A 12,602-nucleotide genomic window follows, 5' to 3' on the forward strand; every position below is an offset into this window, starting at 1 on the left:
ATTTATGTTGGTTTATGAAAAGTATTTTCTTTAGAGTGAGATCACTTTTGCACCCTTTTGGATAGTTTGAGGAATGGGGGACAGAAATAGGGTTTGGGCGACGTGACAGGGACAGACTTTTTACTTTGGACATCCTGACTGTTTCCATTAGTTCTTTTGAGGAAAGAGGAAACCTCTCTTCGATTTTGGGATTGGAAGGCCTTTTTCCCAACTTTTTAATCGTCTATGGCCTTCAATACAGGTTTGCCGTTCTGAGAAAATTGCCAGAATTACCAGTGAGTTACCGTAAAACTTGTAATGACCGCCTATTTCTCGAAACATACCTCCATTGTGTCTGAGCATTACCACTAGTAGCTCACAGGTGGTGGATAGGTTACACCCCCATAAATGCACAAGAAGGTCTACATGAAAAAGGCAATAGCGGTAAAAAGTAGAGTTCTCCTCTTTTTCAAATGTATGACTTCAAGCCAGTGGGATTGCCTTAAAACCTGTTACAGCACAACTGCAAAACACACACCCAAAGTTGTTTACTATGCCAGCAGCACGATAAATGGGTATTTGGGCTGTACCTACGCAGACTCCTTCACAAACCCTTTCAAAACTGCAACCCTCATTCATTTGCACTAACACTGACCCGCAGAACAGCACTTTATTCGAGTAGCATGGAGAATTGCGTTTTAGTTTATTCAGTCATAAATATTTCCAATAACGGCTTCCTTCAAAGGGTTACAGGGGCAGCCAGGGTGAGCATATAACCTTCTGTGTGTTTGATGGAGGTAGAAAGCATACAGAGGTTTAAATACTGCCACCCACCCAAGCACACACATAGTACCACCTCCTCAGATGCAGCATTTTCATCCAACGCTATTGTGTTCAATTGTAAGGTGCGTATTCTTTAATGACCTTCCAGAGGCAGGTGAGCAGCAGATGGAAGCATACTGGTGTTTGTCCTCCACATAATTGACAGTAGACAGGCAAACACATGAAATGGCCCCACAGGTTGCAGCTTTTAACCATCTTTGGACCATATATGATTCCAAACGATAGGCTAATATCCATCCTGTTAGGGTAACACAAATACTGAAATAAAAGGTTTTGTGGAAGCCCGGGCAGAGCACATGGACAAACGTTGCGTTCTCCACCCAATGCAGGCAAGATTCAGGCAAGTCAATAGGACAAAAGCATAGCATTTGGTATCTAGAATAATGATTTAAGCACGGTAGACCACGGTACTCTCTCGTCAGTAGGTTTCAATGTTATTGAACATGACCTTCTAGTACTGAGAATGAGATGTCTCATGTGGGCTTGGACTGTCTGTCCAATGATGGTTGCAGTTGTTTCTGAGAAAATCATGCTAGGTGCATTTATGGTGGCAAACGATTTCCGCAATGCTATTAATCCACCAGTCTTCTTTTAAGATGTAACTTGATCCCTCAGTTAACTATAATAAAGGCAGTGGGAGAAGGGCATCTGTTATCTTTAACAATGATAACCAGTGTTCTATAACCCTGTGCATCAGCACTTTGCAAATTTAAATCTAGGCACAGCCAACTCAGCCCTCCATCCTTCCATGGTTGCTAAACTGCTTACCAGTTAACTGGATAATATGAACAGCCAGTGGCAGCTTACCCTTTAGGGCAGAGGGGGCGCTTCTCCATCCCCTTTCAACTACCACAAAGACAGGGAAAATGGCAAAGCTTGACAGCAGGCCTAATGAAACCGTCCTCACTCGTGGGCATCAATCTGGAAGCGGAATCAAGCAGATGCATGTTGCGCTACATTTCCTCCTTTCTAGGCACGGCCAGAAAAGCAGCTTGGCATTGAAGAGGAGCGGCCTGGCACCGGGGTGCCTCAATTCAACCTTGTGTGTGAGGGTCAGCCCCAGTCTGTGTGATAGAAAGGGTGGTGTAGGAATATCTGGGTTGGGTAAACAAACTTGTTCTGTGCATGTTACTAGGCCATCGCTAGTGCACACCCAGAATACAGAGAGGCTATTCTCATGAGTGAGGGAGGTTTCATTAGGCCTGCTGTCAAGTATTGCCATTTTCCCTCTCTTCTTCCCTTTGCATTCCTGGCATATATTGTGTCTTCAGGCATAGTGAAATGTGCCTTACAGTAACAGTGCTAGCTTATATTTTAGAAAAGTGCATCATGAAGTGCATTTCACAGTGACAATGCTGGCATACATTTCGAGCACAGGAATCATGAACATGTTTTTGCAGTGCAGGCATATATACAAGTACCATTAATTGTGCTTAACAGTGGCAGTGCTTTCATATACCGTGAGCACAAGTATCATGAATTTTATTTTAATGTGCCAATGCTTGCATATACTGTGGGCACAGGGATCATGAAAGTGTGTTTGCCCTGATAACACTGGAATATAAAATGTGGGCTTGGGTATCTACAAATGGTGCTGTAAAGTGGTAGTGCTGGTTTATATTGCCATAAACATGTATTTTGCAGTGCTGGCATGTACTGTGGAAACAGGCATTATAAAGTATATTTTACAGTGGCAATGTTGGCACATTTAGTGGGTACATAGAACATGAAAGTGTGTTTTACCGTGACATAATTGACATAGATAATGCGGGCACAGGTATCACGAACACTAGTCAGTGGCCTTAGATCAGTTAACAAGTCTTCCTTTTTTCATTCTGAACTGGATCAAAGTACTTAAAATGTTGATCCACCCACAGCTTTTATATATTTTCCCGACTCTTACAACCCATTTAATTTAACTCACATTCAAATAGAATATTATGAATCCATGTACTCCTAGTTTATTTTGGACACTGGACAAACCTAGGTGCGGAAGGCTGCTCCCCACAACGACCCACATGAACCGTGGGCTTCAGCTCCCAGACTTTATATTTTATAGCTGGTCTGCTACTATAAACGGGCGACAATCCTTTGCTCAGATAACACTCTTTGTTTAATATACATTGGTTGAGCAGGTAGTTAGGCTTAGACAAAATACTCTTTTCTGTAACTCCTCTTATGTCAAACATATCACGCTCAAGACTATTCAGACTCTTCCTTGCCATTGGAAAAATCATATTCATCTCAGGTATTTCTCATGAATTCATTATTATTCTGCCTTTTGGGGCGATCTTTCATTCCTAATTGATTTTTAAGAGGCTATAGTGAGGACTTGGATGGGTCATGGTCTGATTTGTGTGGGACGGTTGTATGATGTAAATGGATTATGGCCCTTCGATCAGGCATGTAAAAGATTTAATCTGCCCAAGAGTCATTGGGCCTCATTACACGGTAGGCGCTAAAAAATGTGATTTACCGTCATGGCGCCATTAGCGTGTCCGCCATCGTAGGAGACCGCTAATAGCGTCACATTACGAGTTAGCGGACACGCGCATAGGGCCATGACGGTAAATGACCCCACCGCCATGGCGGAAAAGCACCTTACCGGCTCCGACCAAAGTGCTGATAGCACCTCCGCCCTCATGCTGCACGCTATTAGCGGCCACCGCTGTTAGCGGTCACTGCTATTAGCGGTCACTGCTATTAGCGGTCACCGTAAAACACCGGAACCGGAAATAGCGTCATCGCACCGGAACGGGAAAGAGCCCGGCGGCCATCTTTAAAAACACAATCCATTGCCATCCCCTGCACTCAGGACCTGCAGCAACACCACGACTGGCAAAACCACATCCCAGAAGAACAAACAATGCCCAAGGCCCTAAAGAAAGCCGATGCGCGCCAGCGCAAAGAACGCTTCTCAAACGAGGAATTGAAAATGCTGGCAGACACCCTGGCTGCAAATGCACAGGTAGTGTTCGCTAGCGACATGCGGCGCCCGGCACTCCTGAGAAAAAAGGAAATCTGGGCTGAGGTGGCGCAGAAAGTCAGTGCGGTGGGCTCCACCCCCCGCACCGTAAAGGACGTGCGCAAGCGGTGGGATGATCTGCGCCTCCGTGTACGCAGCATTTTATCGGCCAACAGGAATCTGGCCATGGGCACAGGAGGCGGAGGTGGATCCCCGATGAAGATGCAGGAGTGGGAGGAGACATGTGCCAGCACCATTGGCATAGAATCCATCGAGGGAGTGGGCCGAATGGAGTGTGGTGTGGCAACAACGTCAGACGGAGGTGAGTGACCACGCAAGACACAGCAATGCCAAGCATGAGTCCCTCCCCTAAATGTGAATTGGGAATCAGCTAATGGATGGGGTCATCACACACACATGTACACAACCCTGCATATATGCCCTGCACATCCCCACACAACCACATGCATGCAGCACCTCACACACGTGTCACCCTGACACATGTCCGGATGACCCACCCATCTGGCCAGCAACCTGCAGGCCCAAAGTAGATGTCCAAATCCAAAGAACTGCAGCAACAACAACATATGCATGATGCACGTTGACCCATCACTGATGTTATCCCTGTCTTGCTCCCCCACAGGGTCACAATCTGACAGTGAGGAGCTGGACGCTGCAACGCAGGCCCCACCACCCAAAAAGCAGGCCAAGGGAAAGGATGCAGGCACCAGGCCCAGTACATCGAGGGGCACTGGGATATCTGGAGTGGCCCAGCGTACAAAAGCCACCCACGCAACGACCACACCAAGGGTCGAAATGCCATCCGACACTGTGGCAGCACCCCCACCACCCACCCCCACCACTCAGGAGCCAGTGCCAGAAGGCACGCCGTCCGCAGCCAATAGCTCCGTTGGGGAAGCAGCAGCCACGGCACCTATGAGTGATGTGGACGACCCATGTCCGACACCGGAAGGGCAGTGTACACCCAGCCCCCAGCTGTCCCCACTCCACAGCCCATGCAACACATCCAATGGCAACATCCATGAGGTGCATGCCGGAGATGCAATGGATGGGTCATTCAGTCCCGTGGCGAGCTCACCTGATGTCGGCCACATGCAGCAAGCTGCGCCGAGGAGTAACAGGGGCAGGGCCGCAGACGACACCATGAGCCTGATACGCCAGCGCCAGGAGGAGCTCAATGCCCTGGTTGCCCGGCAAGTGAGCGAGGCTGCCTCGACCAGGGAGGAGATCCGGGTGTTGTCAAGGGACATGAAAGCTGCCATGGACAGCAACACGACGCGCCTATGTGAGGAGATGGCCGCTGTGAGGCAGGTCCTAACGCGCATTGCTGAGGCGATGGAGAGCATGCGTCACTCACAGGGAGCAGATCAACCAGCCACGCCCTCGTCTACTAGCTCCGACCAGACAACCATCCTGCGCAGGTCCAGCCGGTCCTTGCGGCGGTCAGACTCACAACCCCCCAATGGTGGTAGTGGAGGAGGGAAGTAGGGCCAGCCTGTCCCTGTTGACACTTGGGAACTAATGCAGCACTGATGTGCACACCATGTTCGGTGGAGTTGTGGGGGAAGGGGGGTGAGGGTGTTTGGGGGAGTTGTGGGGGGAGGGGGGTGAGGGTGTTTGGGGGAGTTGTGGGGGGAGGGGGGGAGGGTGTTTGGGGGAGTTGTGGGGGGAGGGGGGTGAGGGTGTTTTGGGTGGAGGGTACATGCACGTTTGAATGTCATAATGCTCAATACAGACGTAATGGCATGGATAATCACATGACTGGACATTGATAATTGTGTATGTGTGTTTTATTGTTGAAGGGTGCACTGTGATTATGTCCTCCATACACCCCGTGCCCTGAGCTGAACACCAATTGCACCCTCCTAATCCATGTGCATCAGAAACAATGGTCTATCAGGTGCTGCCGCACAGCACGTCCCTCATGGGCATCGCCACCTGCATGACCTGCAGCCCCCTCTCCTCCATCCTCATCCCCGTCATCATCCTCAGACGGTGGTCGCAGTTCTATGTCAGGGGGCATTGGCACATTCCGTCTGATACACATATTGTGAAGCATGACACATGCCATGGTGATCTTGGCCACCTTCTCATGCCCGTACAGGAGTGCCCCGCCCGACCTGCTGAGGCACCGGAAGCGTTCCTTCAATAGGCCGAATGTCTGCTCGATCACCACGCGGGTACGGGTGTGTGCATGATTGTAGTCCTCTTCGTGCCTGTTCTGTGGGTTCCGCACAGGGGTAAGGAGCCACCTCTTCAGGGGATAACCTGCATCACCTGCATGGGTGCAACAATGGGTATGTGTAAGTGTCTACATAATGTGGAGCGTGCACATGTCACACAAACAAACATTGCATATTCAACGACATCCACTGATCCAAGCACGCATGGCAATCAGGGTAACTGCAATGTGGGAAGGTGAGGTGGTCCTTGCAAGTGGACATGCACCATGCATGCATACAGCAGGGATTGCCATGTCCCGCCAGAGTTTAAGTGATTTGTGTTTCCTGGCCCTGGCAACGTTAGTGCCACACTGCTAGTACACTGCCATTCCTTAGTTGATGTCCCCATGCTGTTTGATGGCAATTCTGTGGTGGGGTACGGGTGTGCCTCACCACAATGGCTACAGGGGATCCATTTGTATGCACTCATGTGCGCGGACCATTTCTGATGTAGTTCAGCGTACATTTCAGTTGTGATTTTGATATGCATGTTGCTGATTTGTGTAATGGGGGAATGGTGTGTTGTGCGGTGTGCATGTTGTTTGGAATGGCCTGTTTGGCGTAATGGATTGATATGTTTGCCGTGGCACTCACTTCCGGCATGTGGTTTTGTCTCTGGTCCATTGTGGGCTGCCTCACTGTACAGTGATGCAAATATGTATGTCCATTCTTCTCATGACACAAGTTCACGCCCAGTTGGAGTATGCATCTCCCCCCCCCCATTCACGCCCAGTTGGAGTATGCATCTCCCCCCCCCCCATTCACGCCCAGTTGGAGTATGCATCTCCCCCCCCCACTCACAATCCACATCACACTGACATGTGGTCGGCCTGCTACTCACCAAGTAGCCACGAACGTTGTCCAGCATGTCGCTCCATGTATCGTGGTATTGTCGAGTTCCGCAGGACCATTGCATCATGGGTTGAACCGGGATATCGGGCACAGCAATGTGTGATGATCTTATTGGAGTCACATACCATTTGGACGTTGATGGAGTGGTATTGCTTTCTGTTACGGTACACTACCTCATTGGCATGTGGGACCACCAGTTCTACATGGGTACAGTCGATGGCCCCAATGCAACTTGGGATGCCTGCCAGTGTATGGAAGCCTACTTTGGTGTTGGAGATCTCCTGGGCAGTCCGTGGCATGTATATGTGTTGACTTGTGTGCTGCAGGAGGGCATCGAGCACCTGGTTCAGTGTGCGTGAGAATACTGGTTGTGATATGCCATGCATCTGACCTACCGTATGCTGGTAGGTGCCTGTGGCCAAGAAGTGGAGCACTGTTACTACCTTCAGTAGAGGGGGGATGGCAGTACGGATGTCAATGAGACTCACAATGTCGTTGTATATCATGTCTACTATGGTGGTGATGGTATCCCAGTCCAGACGGTACAGGGTGTGTATCTGCTCAGGGGTTAGGTTGACTGGACTGGCTCTGATCCTGGGAATTGGTGGCTGCCTCTGTGGTATCACTAGGTGCACTGGTGGTGCTTGCTGCGCCTGTCTTGCCCTCCTCCTCCTCCTCCTGCGTCTCCTCTGTGCTGCCTGTTGTTGTAGCTGCTGCACAGCAATCATGTCCTCTAGCCCATGTAATGCTGCTAGTATTGCATCCATCTTGGTGTGGGAATGGGTGTGGGGAGGGGTGTGGTGTGCTCTTTTGTGCTGCCAGTCTCCATTGCCTCCACCTGTGCTGATTTTGTCCACCTGTGGCAGGTTGGAACTCTGCTGTGCTCTTTTAACGTGTGGTTCGCGATGCCGGTATTAGCGCCTTGCCGGTAAGGGTTCTTTGGGTCTAGTACATGCCGGTATTGCCATTTACGCATGGCTCGTGATGCCGTGATATTAGCGCTATGCCGCTATTTCCGGTCTGAGGGGCCGCGCGCTCACGGACTTGCCGCTAATAGTGCCACCGTACTTTGCGGTGCCGCTAATAGCGGTATGTCCGGGTCGTGATTGGGGTGGGGATTTACCGATATCGGTAATCCCTTACCGGTAACGGTATGTCCCTACCGCCTACCGTGTAATGAGGCCCATTGTATTAACGTTTCTTCAGTTTAGGAGGGTTTGGCTCCATGTCAAAAATGTTAATAACTTTCCTATTTAAATACTTTAAACTATAGTTTGCCATGGAACTGTTGTGAACGGATGATATCACTGGGGCGTTGCGCTGGTCGACCATGCAGAGCAACAGACGTTCGAATCCCGGATTCACGCTTAGAAACAAACTCAGGTACGGTGTTAGGCGCGTTATTAAAAAAAACAATGAAATAAATAAATAAAATAAATTGTAGGGGTTCACTTATAATTATTATGCATTATTGTCAAACTTATAATCTGAATAAAGTTCATGAGATGTGGTTTATTATTTTTCCAGCGCTTAATATTTGCTCTATTTTTAGAAGTAGCCTTTCTAGCTCGTTATTGTCTTTTATGTTGCATATAGGGCAGCTTCGTCATTATAAGGTACTTTAATTTGCGTATACTACTCCTTTTCTGATTCATGTGAGATTTCAAGAAGCACCTTCAGATTGTCCAAGATGTTCCCAGGTTTTACTCTAATCTTTTTTTAAAAATGTATTGAGTCTTTAATTTATAAAACTTTAACACAGATAACAATGCACCATTAAAACAATATACAATATAATTAAATCCTACACATCATTTACATTATAATTCATACGCATCTGGTACATTTCCATTTACCCCACCCATCCAAAGCAGCAGGTTATAAATATTTTCTCCTGACACAACATGAATATTTTTTAAGAAACGTACCAGTGCAAGCGTCAAAGAAGGATTTTGCCCCCCAACCAATTCATTCCAAAACCAATCAGAAACCAATTTGTCTGGCTGAGTCACAAATCGCCCAAAATATTGGATCCTATTTGCAGAGATGGCATAACCCAGTGTCTCAAGGACTCTAAAGTCTTTTCACCACCACATCTACAAGTCCATTCCTCTGATGGCCTACCTCTGATCCTACCCCATCTATCAAGTGTTCCCAGCAGGTTAAAGCAAAAACGCATGAACACTGTACGATATTTAGGGTCAGGAAATGTCCTCACATATTCTGGCAAAGTTTGATAGGGCCGATACTGATTTACCAAATTCCGATGCAATTTGTATTTAGGCACCAGATATTGGTCACCGCTCCATTGTTCTGATTAAACTTTATTTTTTGGTTGAACTTACTGGGGTTCTCCCAAAAACGTCTTTTATTTATCCCCACATTACTCAAAATCAGGTCACAAGACAGACAAAAGTTTTGAAAGGGACCAAAAGCCCCTATATCTAGGACCCTCGTTAAGTCCTCGTACAAGGATCGCATAGGGGGGACCAAAACCTTGCTGTAAATCCTCAGTTTGGCAATCTGAAACACCCAACAGCACGATAATAGACCCAATTTATGCTGAATTAGGAAAAATGGAGTGGCCATTGGTAGTTTTAACAATTTCTTCCAAAAGGTACTTTTTAAATGTTCTACCAAACCCCAATCCAGATTCATTAGCCCGTATAATAAAGATGGTAAAACCTTACCCTTATAATAGTTAATTAACAGGATATGGGCATACCTGCCATATTTCTGCAGGATTTACTTAATTTGGCTTGTGGTGTACTAAAATGTACCCTATTTTCAAATAAGTTCAAGTTTCTTATTTCCGAGAGACCATGGGCCGGCTTGCTTCAGTTTTTGATCAAAAAAGTCCTGATTGCCGAGCTGGCATTAACAATTAAATTGTTCTCCCGCAAATACATCGCCAAAGCATTTATTGCTCCTTGCAGACCCAAAGGTGTCCTATCAAATAATAGGACGTCATCTGCAAAGAGCAATACAGGAATTTGCAAATGGCCCAATCACAGTGGATAGCTTACACAAGCCTCGAGGCTCTCAAGGATATCCGATAAATATAAATTAAAAGGACAGGGTGCGAGATTGCATCCCTGTCTGAGACCAATATTCGTACTGACGTACTGATTGGGAAGCACAATTTACCATAATTGTCCAAACATACCTGGATATTGGTGTCTGTATGTAATTCAACCAATAGTCTTAATAAACCACCCGGCACACCCCATCCACGGAGTTCATTCCACAACTTTGTCTTATTTCCAGTGTTGAAGGCACTGGCCAAATCGACGCTAGCAATATACACAGGGGAGGAGTCTTCATATAGTGCCTTCGTCTTAAGTAACTGGATCAAGAAGTCATTCAAGGTAGTCCCACAATTTTTACGGAAGCCTGTTTGATATTTACTAGGCTTACCTAGGCTTTTTGCTCAAGATGAAAGATTTTTTAATAACAAACCGGTGAATAACTTAGAGGAGGAGTCCAAAATTGTAATAGATCTATAGTATCATGATTGGGATGAAAATCCCCTTTTTCAAATAGCAGGACAACGTAGGCATTTCTCCAAGAGGAGGTTATTTTACAACTAGACACAATGGAAGAATATGCCTGGCATAAAACAGTTGCCCAAAATGGCTATCCAACTTAAACCCTCCAGAGGCTTTAGACCCTCCACATCTAGTAATTAACAACTCAAGATCATAGGTGTCCCAATTAAAATCCCATCTCGACAAACTATTTTTCTCAAAATCACCAGGCATAATTTCCAATGTGCTAAATTTACTGTTCATATAGTCATTTCAAACCCCCTCAGAGATGACATTGTATTTTTTTAAATTATTTATTATTATTTTATTTGAACATTTATAAAGCGCGCATAACCCAGAGGTATCTAGGTGCTTGAACTTAAGAGATTGTTTACAGGCATAGTTGTGGTTACATACATATGATTCAATTTAGAAAACCATATCTTTTATTTATAGCGTACATTACATAGAATTGCATAGAATTGTCCCCATTATACATCATACAATTTTTCAAACTCTAGTTTGTTGTGATATCGGTAGGATTTACTTATTGCTACAGGTTGGTACCTGTGATAGCTGTGAATTTTTGAAGTTGACTCAATGGAAAAATTACTGGGGGTCTACATTTTCTAGTGCTTCATTACTCCTAACCTTTGTCCCATCCAATTCGTTAATGGCTTTCCAAAATTTTGCAGTGTTAAAAAAATTACTGACATAATTCAACATTACTTGAGCCACTTTGTTATCTAACGTATGTTTGTAAAACATTTTCCAATTTCTATATTGCTGTTTTAACTCTTAAATTTCTTTAGCAACATCAGCCCTATTCTTGAAATTATTCCAAAGGCAAATACTTTTCCTCAATTCACATTTTTTACCATGTGCAACAGGATCAAACCACTTTCTGCCTGAAAAACCTCTGTGCTGAATGATCCGGTGCTCATTTCTCAAGAGCTCATGAAAATCTTCTAAAATCTTGAGGTAATCAGGGACCACTCCCTCAATGTTTGCCTTTCTCGACTCTTCTATCAGATAAAACTCCAATTTTCTCGACTCTTCTAACAGATAAAACTCCAATTTGGATACCATTGACCGAGACCATCTTACTCTGTTTCTAGAAGTGTTTGTTTGGAGATCCATGAAGCCATAACCAACAACTGCCTGAAACACATTCAATTCAATTTGGGTTGAAAGATAGGCGTGATCAGTGACCGAACACTGCGTTGTTATTATTAAGCTTCTCACATTCCTAACCAAATTCTCTGCTACATAGATATAATCTATAGTAGATTTACAAGGACCTCTACTCCATGTCGTATTTCCTGTGTCACCAGGTGTGTTCCTGTTGAACCTATGGAGATTCCAACTGTGCATAAGGCTTGCTCATTTCCATCCCCTTGCCAGAGCCAAGGATGCCCTATAACCCATTATGTCCCGATTTGAAACAATTATTTTAGGTGTCCCTTACTTGCACCCAGTTGCACCCATCTAGTCGATCTTCCACAACACAGTTGAAGTCACCCATTAGAATCACCCCTGAGAACCTTTCACTGCAACACCAGTCCAACACTAATTCAGTCATACTTTCAAATAAACAGTCATCGTCCATTCTGTAGGGGTTCCAATACACGTTAATCACGGCTAATTCCAATGAACACCAGCCCTTCCTACTTGGACATTTAATTTTGGCTACAAGAAGGTCCTTAGAACCTATATCTAAGTGTTCAATACATGGACAAAAAGTAATTTTGAATTGCAAACAAGAGTCCCTGACCCAGCCTCCCTTTGGAGGCCTCACATAACAAAGTGGTATATTCCACAAGCTTGGGGTTTCTGTCATCCATACCTCTTGCAGAGCCACAATATCATAGCTTGTGAGACAAGGAGCATCCCTTATCGGATTTAGAAAGCTATTAGAACCCTTACTAATGCAGGACAACATTCTAAGAGATGACAAATCGGCTCCCAAAGCAAACTAGAGGAAGCCTCATGATAGGGAGCAAGGGCCGAAGCCAGCCAAGACCAGTCCTCAGAACCACCATTAAAAATGTGCTGGCCTAAGTCCATCTGCACCCTTCTTTCATAATTCTTTCCCATCATACAGAAAATCGAGGGCCTCAATTGGGACGCATCGTTCACAACCTCACTTCCTTCCACAGTCAATTGGCCCCTTCCAAATGTGCCATCATGAGG

General features: G+C 45.9%; 1 pseudogene; it reads right to left on the reverse strand.

Annotated features, from left to right (window-relative positions):
• LOC138515290 (signal recognition particle subunit SRP72 pseudogene) overlaps positions 1 to 11,498 on the reverse strand; it is a 90,946-nt pseudogene extending 79,448 nt beyond the window's left edge.
• Positions 11,499 to 12,602: the final 1,104 nt, after the last annotated feature.

This window comes from Ambystoma mexicanum, chromosome 6q (genome assembly GCF_040938575.1).
Source record: "Ambystoma mexicanum isolate Mex_15411 chromosome 6q, UKY_AmexF1_1, whole genome shotgun sequence".
Taxonomy (NCBI): Eukaryota; Metazoa; Chordata; class Amphibia; order Caudata; family Ambystomatidae; genus Ambystoma; species Ambystoma mexicanum.